This window comes from Triturus cristatus, chromosome 4_1 (genome assembly GCF_964204655.1).
Source record: "Triturus cristatus chromosome 4_1, aTriCri1.1, whole genome shotgun sequence".
Taxonomy (NCBI): Eukaryota; Metazoa; Chordata; class Amphibia; order Caudata; family Salamandridae; genus Triturus; species Triturus cristatus.
This window is the reverse complement of record NC_140585.1, coordinates 1,182,023,664-1,182,038,586: the sequence shown is the minus strand read 5'-3', so window position 1 is coordinate 1,182,038,586 and position 14,923 is coordinate 1,182,023,664. Positions and strand designations below refer to the sequence as shown.

Genomic DNA, 14,923 nt, shown 5'->3' with positions numbered 1-14,923 from the left:
TCCATCAAAAAATACTAAGCATTAAAGAATTTTTGCCAAGATCCATTTTTGAAGCCCTGCAAAGCAAGTAGGTCTCTGATCCGAGACTGAGTCAAAAATACAAAGCAGGCGTGTATTATGCATGCTGTATTTAGCTAACCATTTTACTGGATGTATTCCCTTTGACGGTGGTCTGTACGTCCCATCAGCAGTCCTATTTCTGCATGCCATACAAATGCCCTTTAAACTCCTGTTTCTATGTACCTTTTAGTCTATCTTTCAAACTCTAACTTGTGTTTTCTCACCAGTATCCCAGCTTTATTATCACACAGAGAACAGTAGGACAAAATACAGTGAGAAATGTACCTTCCTTGCCTTCCTTTAAATAATTTTTGCCAAGCTCCATTTCTGATGTACTGCAAAGCGAGTAGGTCTCTAATCCTCAGAGACCTAAGTCAAAAATACAAAGCAGGCATGTAATATACATGCTGTATTAAGTCAACCCTTTTACTGGATGTCTTCCCTTTGACGGCGGTCTGTACGTCCCATCAGCAGTCCCATCTCTGCATTCCCATACAAATGCCCTTTAAACTCAAGTTTCTATGTATCTTTTAGTCCATCTTTCAAATTCTAGCTTGTGTTATCTCACCAGCATCCCAGCTTTATCACACAGAGAACATTAGGACAAAACACAGTGAGAAATGTACCTTCCTTGCCTTGAACGTTCAGCCCAAAAAGTCTCAAATATTTACCTTTGCGCTGTTTCTTTTGACCTTTCACCATCTCGGCTGAAAGAGAGAGAAAGGCAGGCTAGAGTTTTCTTCAAGATGAGGCTTGGCACAAAAAAGTTCATCTTCTGCAGTTTAGTGGACCTAAATTCCAATATTGTCTGAAATATTCATGAAAATACTTCTGATATGATCTTTTGAGTTTGCAACGCTACTTGTAAAGGAAAAGACGGCTTCAGAATTAAATAAATGCAACATAACCATGGCACCAGAACTTTACCATTGCTGATATGAATACATCTACAGATTCACAGTTTGCTCAAGTGCATTTTCTTCAGGATTGCTCAAAACAATCTCCATTTTGTGGGAGCGCACAGGGATTCCCACAGTGGGGTAGTGAGCCTTGGTCGTGGCTACACCACTGAAAGCAGTGCCAACAAGCAATTTTTTCTTAAATTCTGCTCCTAAATTGCAGAGTTTTTGTGTTGCAGGTCTTGGGGTGAATACATTAAAATACGTGCATAGCAGAAAAAATGTTTAGTAATCGGATTACCGGATAGTATTTCCACTCATCGCAATCACAGATTATACAAGGATAATTACTGGGAAGTGAATTATTCAAACCCTTGAGGATTTTGCGATTTGCAAAAAAGCCACAAAATCGGGACTTTTGTAAAAATGCTGTACTTTTTAAACTCTTAAAAATTCCTTTCCTTAAACCACCTTTTATTGGCCCCCTGCTGTCCTGCTGGGCCAGTAAGCGAAGGCTTGGCAGAAGAGAGGTGTTTTCCTGCTCTCTCTCGCTCCATAACAAAGCAAACCAAAAGACTACAGGAGGCCAGAAGCACCTAACAGGTATATTCCCATCCCAGTCTCCTTTGGCCCCTACATCTCCCACCCCACACCCTGTCACTTATCCACGCATACCCCCACCCCTAGGTAACTACTGAACCCCCAGGGCACCCATCACGCACAATTAGAATGGAATACATGGTGCTGGAGGGGAGCTGTTTCTTTAGCCCCCTCCACCCTCCTCACACTGTATACGGTGTATACAAAGCCTAAACATTCCAACATAATCATCTTTAAATACTGACCTTCATCAAATAAATGCCTCTTATGCAGTGCTTCAAACAGGAATCATAGAAGTGCAGGTACTCACTATTCAGAGTACCTGTTTGCTCCTAAGACTTGCCTGTACTCTCCCATTACATGTACTGTAGCAGTGCTGAAAAGTGCAGGTATCTCCCTTTAAAATAAAAGAAGTGCAGGTACTCTACCAGATAGTCTAGGGGCATTTAAAGCGCAGCTCTTACATTAAACTGTGCTAGTGTCATTATAAGTTAAATGCATTTCACATTGGAATCTTAGGAGCTCCATTGATAAAAATGGAGCATCCAGGGCTTCTAATGGCCGGTAGAAGCCCTGAACTCCAACTTTCTCATGTTTGTTCACAGCAACAGCTTTCATACCCTTGGGCTCCGTGAGGCTTTTGTTTTTACAAATTAGAACATTCTGCTCTCTAGAGGCGAAATGTTCTAATAGCTTTAGAGCCCTCCCTAGCATGCTCTACCGGCCATTGAAGGCCTGCTCCCTTGTTAAAAGCCCTCGACTTCGGCTCGGGCCTTTAATGGCCAGTAGAGCCCACGATGGCAGGTACTAAGACTATAATAGATGCTTTCGGAAAAGGTATTGAAGTTGAGTGGTTTTTGATGTTAAAAACTAAAAAAGAAAGGGTGTTGAGGCCTCCTGCATCAAACTAACTGGTGCTTGATGTGAAGCAAAAGGGGCAAGGCGCAAGTGGGTCTTAATCCTCATATCGATTTGAGAAGTTTTGAAAAAGGATTCAGACAGGACTTACGGCAGGAAGTGCTTACTTGGTCATCCCTTACTGTGGCCAACCAAGTTTCACAGAAACGTTCGAAGCTCACATGGGTATACTTGTTAATTTGAGTTTCTGTGTATAGCGCTTAATATAGTTCTGAGGATCCACCAAGATGTGAGGAAGGGGGGTGAAAAGGAGAAGTCAAGGGAGAGAAAGTAGCTTTGAGAATACAAAGAGTTTTCTTAAAATGCTTGTACTTCAGTTACAGTAGAGCAGTAGTACATAAAGGGTAGCCTATCTCAGGCGCCTGGTCTGCTAGATAGGAAATTGCATCTTGTAGAGTTTCTGTTCTGTTTCCATTATATCGGTAGAATTTGGACAACCATCTCGAATAGGAATATATATTTGACATGATGGAGATGGCAGGGGTTATTTTGCCCTGCATGGCCTCAGCCATACTGAATTAGATCAGTGTAAGGAATACAGGAAGAGCACAGTGTCTTACCAAGGAATCATTTTGGGAAGGAGAAACAAGAGTGACAGCTGCTGGCTCTAATCAGCAGTGCAGTCTATGTGAAAAGTGATAGAAAATATAGATTCTGCTTTAGGGTGACTCAGACGAGAATTTAGCTTTCTGTGAGGATTTTGACTCCTTGCTAATTTCTGAGGGAGGATTTAAATAATTATTTGTACTGGGAAAAAATGAAGGCATCTGTTACGTATGCAGCAAATCCAATTTGTTGGCTAAAATAAAAGGTGCCTGAAAAAAAATCCAGAGGATACATTTTGGCTCTTTTTGATTAGTACTCCAATTGCAAAGAAGGCTAAACTGGGAAACCTGCATGGGAAAAGAATATGTCTTAAGAGGGAAAGTTTAAAGATAAATTATTTAAAAGAAAAAGAGGCAAATGTTTTGTTAAGAAAGGTAAAGGATGGTCGTTGTAGCGTACAGGGTAAAGTCCATGTCAGCATAGACAATGCTGGTGTTTTTGACAGAACATGAATTACCAATAAGTAATTTAATTGAATACTTTGTTTATTCAGAGTGTGAAATAGAGATAAATTAATATTTAAATCATGATAAGGTGAGGTCTGCTGTTCAGGTAGATATGTTGGAGATAATGGATGTTTCAAATATGGTTAAACCTTGGTTTGTCTGCTAGAAAAGATAAAGGGGCAGATTTACAAGAAACTGACGCATCTTTAAAGATGCTTTAGAGATGCGTCAGTTTTCCTGCACCTCCATGAGAAACCCATGCGGCACCATGGATGCGCTGTATTCACAAGGATTGACAGATGCGTCAGAAATTCTGACGCATCTGTAGGCGCAAAAGTCACACATTGCTGGAGTCGAGTCGCAGAAAGCAAAAGACACACAATTGATGGACAGAATGCAGAACAAATCAAAACATTCACCCCCAGTCAAGAGATCTGGGTATAAATCCATCATTATTTTGCTCACCATGCCACCCCAGTTTAGACCTGGCCATATGCAAATCAGTCTTGACCCTGTGCCTCATGGGAACAGTCCAGCTCGAACTACCAAGCCAGGTCCTCCCTGGACTGGAAACAAGCATCCTAGGACCGGTTTCAGGGTTTCACCCCTCTTCAGCCAGGATAGCTTGATTCCAGTGGCACAGTGAGCTCAGGACCCATGTCTGGGCATACCTGGCGCACTTAGGGCGAGAAAGCAAAAGACACACAATTGATGGAGTCATGTCGCAAGCACGACGCAACTCCACCAATGCATGGGGAGGCCTATACTTATTGTGCTGCATCACTCCTTACGCCTGCTCCAAGCAGGCGTAAGGTTTTGATGCAGTGGTGTTCTAGAAGTGGCACAGCCTTACTCCTATGAGGCTTTCCTGCGTGGGAACACCCATCCTGTATACATTATACCTGACGCAGGTATAATGTGGCGCAGGACTTCACAAGGTGACTCATCTCCCTAGATGCGTCATGTTGTAATTGGGCTTCAATGTGGCGCATTGTTTATGCCGTCGCTGTGCCACAAAAAGTGATGTAACAGCAGTGCAAAAGTGACGCAAGGGGCTTGTAAATCTGCCCCAAAATATCGACAGAGGAATAATATGTTATGTTCTTTTGGTCTTTTAGCATTGGAGGGTTTCAGTTGGTGGGAAACTGAATGTGTAGGTCAGTAAATTAGTGAGTGGATAAGGCCTTTCGTAGCAAGTGGAGCATCACCCAGGGTGGAACATTGGTTTAAAGATGTAACATATTGACAGGAACTGCTATACGAATAATGGTCAACATTACCGGTTAGATCCAGTCCTAGGGACTTCTGGAGATCCCCTAGCGCATATCTGGCCTTGAACGCTGAGTGTGATCGTGAGCTGAACTGTACGGCGGCAGATGCGCCCACTGGTACTGGTGATGTATAATTGATTAACTAACATACTATGCGCACTATATGCATCTTGGTATCAATCCATCTGACACTGCACAAACTGGTGTGCTCTCCTGTCCATTAATGTCTTTTAGTGTGCCACTGTGTCTACTTTACACAATGCTTTGCATGTAACCATGAATGTACTGATTGTTCAGAATGACAAGGTGATGGATAATGTTGACACGTGTCAAAGTGCTGATGGATAAAGTATGACATGTACCTTAATTGCATTTGTAAGTGCTTCATATATAGGTGATATGACAATTCTTGTTGTATGTTCTTCCTCTTTAAAATAATAAAGAAAAAGGGGTGTGAATAATCCCCATCCCTTAGACTGGCACTGTGCCTCCTATTCTTCTGAAAAAAACCTCAAGATACGCCTCTTTTCAATGTACCTCGCCAACAACTAACCTTCATCACATCAAATATAGATTGTATTGCACATACTCTGATATTTGTACCACTGCAAATTCTTTGATGCTGCAAACTCCCCTATGGATTCTTCCAATATCTCTACCATATTTATTACACCATGAAATGTGTACACGTGCCTAAAGTAAAGGTCCTCTCATGTTTCTATAAACCTGCACATTGTTCGACCTCCTCAATCTGCTCAATGTAAGTCTCTCCTCCACCCACCAGATTGAATCTGTACTACATAACCACATTGGAAAAAAATCAAATATTTACCTTTATCCTCAAAGTAAGTGACAACTGTATCTGAAGACCAATAAGAGAAAAAGGGTTAGAAGTTTCAGTGATAGCCCCAAAGAAAACGATTTGTCTATGTACATTCACAGGATTTTATGCTTTTTCTCTCTTGACTTTGGCTTATTGCTGGGGTTGTTTGAAGAGTTGCTAACAGGGTCGAACCTGCTCTAGAACCAGCTTCAAACAAGACCAGGTAATGTATGCCGTTTTTCCTATTAAGTAAGCCTGTGGGTAGCTATCCCAGAATGCCTTGTGCACTCCCTTGATGAATGACACAGTTTATTTTATATTTATAATGCTAATTTTCACCAAGTTGCATTATGTATTTATCGTTTAAATAAAAACTTTACAGAAGATTTCCAGAAATGTTATAATTTTATTTATGTGTTAAAGATTTTTAATTTCTTTCCCAGCTCCCATTGCCTGTTAGCTGTTACCACAGACAAATCTGATCAATTCTTGTTCCATCTACCTCCATCGTTTTCTTTTTCAAAGCTTTAGCTAAGATCTTCTCGTTCAAAGTATATGTCAGGAAATTTACTAAAATTCTCCTAGGTTTAGATCTATTTACATTTAACCTAAAAGGATCTCTATGTATCCTCTGGATGTCTAGCAATTTCTTCCTCAGTCTCTTCCAGCTGAAGCTCTCTTCTCAAAAGCTGAATCACAAAGCTTTTAATATCTGCTCCTTCCTTGCCCTCGGGAACTTTTAAAACCTTCAAATTAATCCTCCTTTGAAAGTTTTCTAACCTTTCTACTCTTTCTTCATGCTCTCTCCCTCTGGCTCTGAGCCCTTCAATCTCTTTCTTGTTCACCTGTATCTCCTCCTTAAGATCCCTAACTTCGGCTTCTAGTGCCAATGTTCTTCCACTCAAATCATCCATCTTTTTCTCTAACACCTCACATGCAGACCTGATGCTCTTCTGAATTAACTCTGAAGTCTTGAATCTTTCTCGCATCTCAAGAGTAAGGGTTTTGAGCAACATACTTATGGACGGATCCGGACTCCCCGGGCTTTCTCCCCCATCCCCTAAAGCATCCTGCCCCAACCTAGTGTGTTTCTTAAGGTCTAAACCACTTTGTACCTCCTCCAAAGCTTGCAATTCCCCTCCTTCATCCGAAAGAGACTCTGTTGGGGGATTTAAACTGCCCTCTGGGTCATTAAGAATACCCTCATCCCTTGTAGCTCCCACAACCTCTCCCATTTCCACAGATAGCATTCGAAATCTATTCGGGCTCAGATGTGTGGACCAATCACCCAAATTCAAAGTACCCTCAGAGCTCCCTCCAACTCTAACTCCCAATTGACCGCTATGTTTTTGTTTGGGCTCCACTACTGCTAACATGGAATTGTTCGTTAACACCAGGGTTTTCGGAAGCACCTTAAAGTATGACCTAAGGGACGGCGTCACCTTAATCTTGCGCTCCAGAGAACCCCCTCCTGCTAACTTATTATGCACCTTGGTCTCCTTGGTACCCCGTATACCTCTAGACTTCACTCCCTTCACCTCCTCCTTCTTTGCCCCTTGTTCCTGTCCAGACTTGAGTGGAAAATCCACCAGCTCCGGGAAGACCGCTGTGCCCCCTTTCACCACACTTCTCAGTGTATATCTTGTGGCCCCTCTGAGCCGCCCAACCGCCTCACCCCACTGCAGCCTCTCTCAGCCTTTTTAGCTGATTTTTTTAACCTTATCCTCACTCTGGCTCTTTCCGCTGACTCCCTGCTCCTGGGCTGATTGTAAAAGTAAATCAAACTTTACCTCTGTGATTCCAGCACACACCAACTGCTACACTCCGCTCTTACCAACATGTTCCTCACTGGATTCACTCAACCTACTTCCTCCTCGCCCCCTGCCACGAAAGAGGACCCTAACAGCAGCGCGGTGCCCCCTCCATAGCTCCAGTGCCGCTCTCTTCCACGGCTGCTCCGACGTGCTCACAGACTCCGCCTCCAGCCTTGCTGCTCCAAACTCGACTACGGGAGCTCCCAGCCTCCAAAACCCCGAAAACACTCCAAAAACCAACGTACGTTTTCTGCTCAATCACAGAATTAATCCTGCTAGCTTTGCATCAGATCGCCTTACAGTACCGGTAATTTTCACCGCCGCTCGCCTTCACAAATCATAAACCTTCATGCCGCACTCCTCCGAGATACCCGCGACCTGCCATTAGCCGCCCGCCATGTTTTCCCTGAGCCATTAAAGAAGTTGGGTGCATTGGTTCAGTTGAAGTTCCCGGCTTTACTTAAAGTGATGCTAAATAATAAGATGCACTCCTTCCGCTTAATTGAGGAGGTTGAGAGCTTTATTGAACAGTTAGGGGCTGGGAATAATTAAAAGATTATGTTAATGTTAATGTTAATGTTATTTGACATTTGTTAAGCGCTCGTACGCCCGGGGGCTTCATGGCGCTGTAGGGAGGAACAGGCGTGGCCATTGGTTGGTGGAGATAAGGCAGCTTAGTGATGCGCCTGAGAGAAGAGCCAGGTCTTCAAAGAGTGTCTGAAGCTGAGGATGTTATCACTAAGTTTCAGATGAAGAGGGAGAGAGTTCCAGAGGGCAGCTGCAAGATGGTCAAAGCAGCTGCCTCCGAGACGCTTCTTCTTGTACGGAGGGATAGTCAGAAGGGCTTTATGAGCAGAGCGGAGGTTGCGGGAAGGGCTGTATCTTTTAAATAGGTCTCTAATGAAAATGGGCCCAATGTCATGTAAGGACTTGAAAAGGATACACCCAGCTTTGAAGGCCACGCGTTGCTCAACCGGAAGCCAATGCAGCTGTTTCAAGCCAGGTCTGACTGATTGCCTCCTAGGGATGTTCAAGAGAAGTCTGGCTGCCTGGTTTTGAACCAACTGGAGGCGTTTTAGCTCTCCAGCTTGGAGCCCAAGGTATAGACTGTTGGAAAAGTCCAATCTGGACAAAACCAGGGAGATGACGATCTGAGTGAGGGCAGCTAAGGAGAAGAAGCGGGCGATTTTTTTTATTTTCTTCAGCTGAAAAAAACTGGAGGAAACAACAGCTCCAACTTGTTTTTTCAGGGAGAGATCCTCGCTAATGAAGATGCCAAGGCTTTTAACCGAGGATGATTTGGATGGGGGGGCGGCCATGCAGGAGGGCCAGAAACTGGGGTTCCAACTGAGGGTGCTCTGTCCAGGCAAGACCAGTTCGGTCTTGCCTGGGTTAAGTTTCAGGTGATTGCAGCTCATCCAGCTCCAAATGTGGGACATGGTGTTTTGGAATTCTACCACAGAGTCCTTGGTGTTCAAAGAAAAGATGAGCTGCAAATCATCGGCGTAATTGAATATGGTGACCTTAGCGTGCCTGAGGGAATACAAAAGAGGGCGTAGATACAAATTAAAAAGCAGGGGAGACAACGAGGAGCCTTGAGGTACTCCACAGATGGTAGATATGGTGGGAGCCGTGAAGGAGCCCAGTCTGACCGATTGAGTTCGGTCAGTGATAAATGAGCGGATCCAGCTCAGCGCAGGGCCCCTGAGGCCTGCCTGTTCGACACGGTCGACCAAGATGGTATAGTCGACCGTGTCGAAAGCAGCAGAGAGGTCCAAAAGCACCAGAGCCTGATGGATCCCTTCATCCGCATTCCGCCTCAGGGTATTCTGCACCGAGAGGATGACCGCCTCAGTAGAATGGCAAGGGCGGAAACCGGCCTGATTAGGTGCAAGATACTCTGATTTTTCCAGGAATGTGGAGATGCTGTCACAGACATGAGACTCCAAAAGTTTGGCGCAGTATGGCAACAAAGATATAGGCCTGTAATTGAGTGGGTCTAATGGGTTGGCTCCTGCCTTTTTTATGAGGGGAATAAGGAGGGCTTTTTTGAAGTTGTTTGGAACTTTACCCTGAGCAAGTGAACCATTCAGCATGGGAAGTAGGCTCCCAGGAATGCTGGTACCCACTTCTTTCAGGATGTAAGGGGGGCAGATGTCATCAGGGGAGCCGGATTTGATCTTAGAAAGGAGTTTAGATAGGTTAGCGCTTTCAATGGGGGGGTAGGAGTCCAGGGTAACAGGGTTATAAAAGGTGTCTGCAAATAAAAGGGGAGGCTGAGTGGTAGGAATGTTTTGTTTAATGGTGCAGATTTTGTCAAAGAAAAAGGAGTTTAATGAGTTACAAAGTTCCTGAGTGGGAACTGTCGGGAGGGAGGTTCTGTCACTGGTGCTAAGATCTTCCACAATGTTGAACAGTTCTTTGGATTTATTATGAGCCTTAAGAATTTTTTCCGAAAAATAGTCGGTTTTGTATTTTAAGATAAGCTTTTGGTAATTTTTACGAGCCTTGCAATAGTTAGCCCTATCTTGTTCTAAATAGGCTATTCGCCACTTTCGCTCCAATTGACGGACTTCAAGTTTATGGGTTTTCAGAAGGGGTGTAAACCACCTGTGGGCGTCATTGGTGCGGGCGCGTGGAAAGTAGGTACAGGGGGCGTGAGCGTCCGCTGCCTGGAGTAGCCATCCTGAGAAAGCTTCTTCCATCTTTTCGATGTCCTGATCAAGCGGGGGAAGGGAGGAAGTTAATGAACCAATAAAAGCGGGGACATCAACATTCTTCCATCTTCTAGTTTTTCCTCCTAGCTTGGGCAGGGGATTTCTACTTTTCCCGGTGGTCATAGTAAAGTTGATCAGATAATGATCCGACCAAATACAGGGCGTGATAGACTTAATAGCCAAGGAAATGTTTTGGGACCAGATTTGATCTAGGCTATGCCCTTTGTCATGAGTTGGAAGGTGAGTATGTTGAATAAGGTTCATATCGAGGAGGGTTTCTTTCAGCGTAGCTGCCTGAGAGTCAGACTCGGCAGAGTCCAGCCAAAGGTTGAAGTCTCCCAGCAACACGATTTTATTATGGGAGATTATAAAAGGGGCAAGTTGTTCAGCTAGGGATGCCGCAAAAGAGGGCATATTTTGAGGGGGGCGATATATAAGGATGAGAAGTAATGATCCAGTATTAGTATCCATTTTAAAGATCAGGTTGTCTGTTCCTAATATGTCGAAGGATGGTAAAGAGGAGACTTTGTGGGTGCTGCGAATAATCGCAGCAACCCCCCCACCTCTTTTACCGGCTGGTCTATCGACATGTAGAATATAGTAGTTTGAGGGAACTGCCGCTAAAATGTCGGGTAGGGAACCCTCGGTGAGCCAAGTCTCAGAGAGAAACAAAAAATCAGGTTGTTCAGCCTGGAGCAAGAGAAAGATATCCAAATGGTGTTTAACCATGGATCTGGTGTTTAGATATAGGCATTTGAGAACGGCCTCAGAGTCATTGGGTGAAAAATGAGGTACATAGGACCTAGGCTTAGGAGCCTTGCCGAGAGAGAATTCGGGCTTCAAAATGCCGTGAGTGGCGGCACGCTTTAGAACAAAAGCGGGTGGGGCGAGTCCGGCGCTATCAGTGGGCCTAAGTGACAGCAATGAGGAAGTGGAATATGTGTAATTATGACCAGGGGTTATGGCCCCAGGCACCGGTCTGCCGCGGACGGGCGCAGACGGGCTTGCCTTAGGCGCGCCTTCGGCGCGCAATCGGCGCTCCCGCTGCGCTCGTCCGCTGCGCTGGGGAGGTCGGCACATTTGTAATAGTTATTATGGGCGTGGCCTCGCAGTGGGCGTGGCTACACCTTTGCCGCGCTGGCGGTGAGGGCGTTTTCCCCTGAATCTGGAGGGTCTGACTTAGCGCGTAACAGCAGCGCTTTCTAACAGGTGAGCTTAGATTGTCTTATTTTTAAAATAACAACACAAAAGGTGACAGTTTTAAAAATGCAAAGCAGTTTACAAAACCTCCGGCTTTCCGCCTCAGAGGGGTTCCAATGAGTAGTGATCGTTGCGCTTTCAAGCGTTTATGTACTCGGTCGGTGGGCGTGGCCTCGCAGTGGGCGTGGCTACACCTTTGGCGCTGGCGGTGAGGGCGTTTTCCCCTGAATCTGGAGGGTCTGACTTAGCGCGTAACAGCAGCGCTTTCTACATTATACATTTGGAAGTGGTAGGATGGCTCTCTCTTCCATTTAAACAGTATTTTTATAGTTTATGAATTCCTGGTTTGGTATTTTTTAATTTCAAATTAGGGCGGTATAGGTGTTTAGGTAGAATCGCTGCACTCCGAGGGGTTACTCAAAGGGCGTTTGCCATGGGAAGTTGGTTAGGATTTTCTAAGGGAGGGGGGGTGGGGTTTGGGTTGCACAGGGAGAGGGGAGAGGGGGAAAAAAAAAAAGGCCTCAATTGTCCAGTCTTCACTAATGGTCTTTGGGTTGAGAGGTTGTTTAGGAGATGACAGGGAATAGAATAGAGGAGCTGAAAGTCCTGTCGTGGAATGTAAATGGTGTTTGGGTGAAGAGTAGGAGGGATAAGATATTGCAATACTTGAAGGACTCGCCCGCACAAATTATTATTCTACAAGAGAGACAATTGACGGAGGAGGAGAGCAGGACGATCTTTAAGACGCAGAGATGGGTTGCACATGCATTTTTTACGAGGCAGACTGCGGTTATTAAAGGGGTTGCACTATTAGTCAAGCATGGTCTGAATATTGTAATAGAAGGAAATGTTTCGAATGTTGCAGGAAGATGGCTAATAGTTCAATTAAGAGTTCTTGGGCAGATCTTTATCTTGGTGGGCTACTATGGTCCGAATCAAGATGATACAGGTCCATTGGATGAAGTAGCAAATGAGCGTTTGAGTTTCCCTGGTCAGATAATTATGGCAGGGGACTTTAATACAGTTTTGGACCATAAATTAGATAGATCTATGAATAGTAGAGCGTCGGTAAACCCCAAGATGTCAGAAAGGGTGAGAGGATTGATGATGCAGTGGGGTCTCTGCGATATATGGAGATGTAAAGCGGGCTCCCATATGGGATTCACATATTATAATAAGAAATATAAACATAAGTCTCGGATAGATTATTTCTTGGTGGACCGAGCTGTGAAGGATTTAGTTTTGGAGGTTAGACATTTGGGGGTTCACTTATCAGATCATTCAGCTATCCTGCTTAGGTTGAGAGTAGGAGAGGGGATTATGAGTTCAATATGGAGGCTGGATTATACGATTTTGCTGGAAAATGAGACGGTAGACACCCTGAAAGGGGAGACCAAGGAATTTTTTGAGAAAAATCAAGGTTCAGCTAAGATTGGGATTGTTTGGGATGCCTACAAGGCCTATTTAAGAGGTAGATTAGGTGCGTTGGCAGCAAGGAAAAGGCAAATTTCTTATAGAAAGGTTCTGGAATTAGAAGACCAGATTCGGAGTCTGGAAGAGGTTTTAACAACCTCAGGGAGCCAGGAAGACAAGGAAAAGGAGATGGATGAAATTTTAAATTTTTAAAATGAGACTATCAGGAGTATTGAGAGATAGAGTCAAGGAGAAATGAGAGTCCAGCCAGCTTGCGCATTTTGAATATGACGAGGGCTGTGGCAAGTTGATAGCCTGGAAGGCAAAGAGTGATCAGGTCAGGACTTTGATAAAAGAAATCAGCTGTGAAGAATCAGGTGTGATCATTAGTGACAGTAGGGAAATTGCAGCAGCATTTTATAGACATTTCGGGAAAGTATATGAAGAAGACCTGGTCGTTACGGAGAGGGATGCGATGACCTGGTTGGAGCATATGGAGCCGTTATCAGAAGAGGTGATGGAGGTATTAAACAGAAAGATTTCTGTTGAGGAGTTGGAGGAGGTTATTAGAGGGGGCAAAAAGGGAAAGGCTCCAGGACCAGATGGCCTTCCGGTGGAGGTGTATAGAACTTTGGCTAGCGCCATAATACCTAAGTTGAGGCAGCTTTTTAACACCATCTTCCTTTCAGACTTTGCCATACCAGATTCTTGGAAAGAGGCCAATATAACCTTGATTCCCAAGCCTGGAAAGTCACCAAAAAGTGTTGATTCATATAGGCCTATTTCTCTTTTAAATGCCGACTACAAGCTTTTTGCTAAGGATATGGCAGGGAGGTTAAATGGGGTTATGTTGCATATGGTTCATGAAGATCAGAAGGGTGTTATTAGAGGAAGAGCGTTGAAAGACGTAACATACTCTCTTATTGGCTCTATAGATATGGCTACGGCTTACGATCTTCCCTTGGCAGTAATAGCATTAGTCCCTGCCAAGGCATTTGATCGTGTTAATTGGGTATATTTGAAGTCCCTGGCAAAACATCTTAAGTTGGGTAAAACAAATTGCAAAATATTCAATGGTATATATATACGACTCCAGTAGCTAGAGTGTTGGTTAATGGGGTATTAACTCAGCAGGTACGGATTATGTTGGGAACAAGACAAGGTTGCCCCTTGTCTCCACTCTTGTTCGATCTTTATATTGAGCCACTAGCTAGGAAAATAAGGAGTTGTGAGGGTATATTGCCCCTCAAATGTTATGGTTGGCATAGGAAAATTGGGCTTTATGCTGATGATATCATAATCTATACGATCAATTTACAGCAATCTATGAGCTGTCTTCTAGATATAACAAATGAAATTGGTAAAATTTCAGGGTATGATATTAATGAGCAGAAAACTGAAATTATGGCGTGGAATATGGGGACAGAGGGTATCAATTGCAAAGAATAAAGGAGATACTTAGGAGTCAAGATTACCCAGAACATTGCAGAACTCACTAAGGCAAATTTTGATGGAGTTAAAAAGGAAGTTAGTGCTAGCTTACGAGGCTGGATGTATCTTCCACTCACATTATTTGGACGAGTAAATTTGGTGAAGATGGTGGTTCTTCCGAAGTTAACTTTCCTGTTTGAAACAATTCCCTTAACCTTTAAGAAAGAATGGTTTACAAAGTTGCAAGGTGAAATCAGTTCTTTTATTTGGGTGCCAAAAGGTCCAAGATTAGCTTGGAAGAAGCTTAGAAGGAGGTTGTTGTATGGGGGGGTTTAGCTCTTCCAGACTTGTGTTTTTATTCATGGGCATTTCTTTTGAAAAATGGAAGGATGTTGTTAGCTACCCCTACAAACACAGAGACAGGCAAAGTGTTTAAGGAAATGTTGAGGAAGGGAAAAGGAGCAGAAAGTGGGTTCATGTTCAAATATACTGATCTGAAATATTTGAAGAAAGTCAGGTTAAAGGTAATAATGGGCATGGTGGAAACATGGTATAGAATCAGGAGGGCCCTAAAGATTCAGTTTTTTAGTCAGTTTGCTCCGATATGGGATGCACCTGGATCTCCGTCTTGGACTAAAGATTTACTGGCTAGACCCTTAAAGGAGGCGGGTATTTTGGTATGGAAGCAGTTATTTCCAGATGGCCATTTAGTTTCGTGGGGTTGG

The 14,923-nt window shown here is 43.9% G+C and overlaps 1 long non-coding RNA gene across 1 annotated transcript in view; it reads right to left on the bottom strand.

Moving 5' to 3' along the window:
- Positions 1 to 731: 731 nt before the first annotated feature.
- Positions 732 to 14,923, bottom strand: part of LOC146856316 (uncharacterized) — a 50,336-nt gene continuing 36,144 nt past the window's right edge. The window contains exons 4-5 of the long non-coding RNA XR_014980926.1: positions 5,633 to 5,662; positions 732 to 767 (exon numbers count right to left, since the gene is read on the bottom strand). This is a non-coding gene — a long non-coding RNA (uncharacterized LOC146856316). The remainder of the gene's footprint in view (positions 768 to 5,632; positions 5,663 to 14,923) is intronic.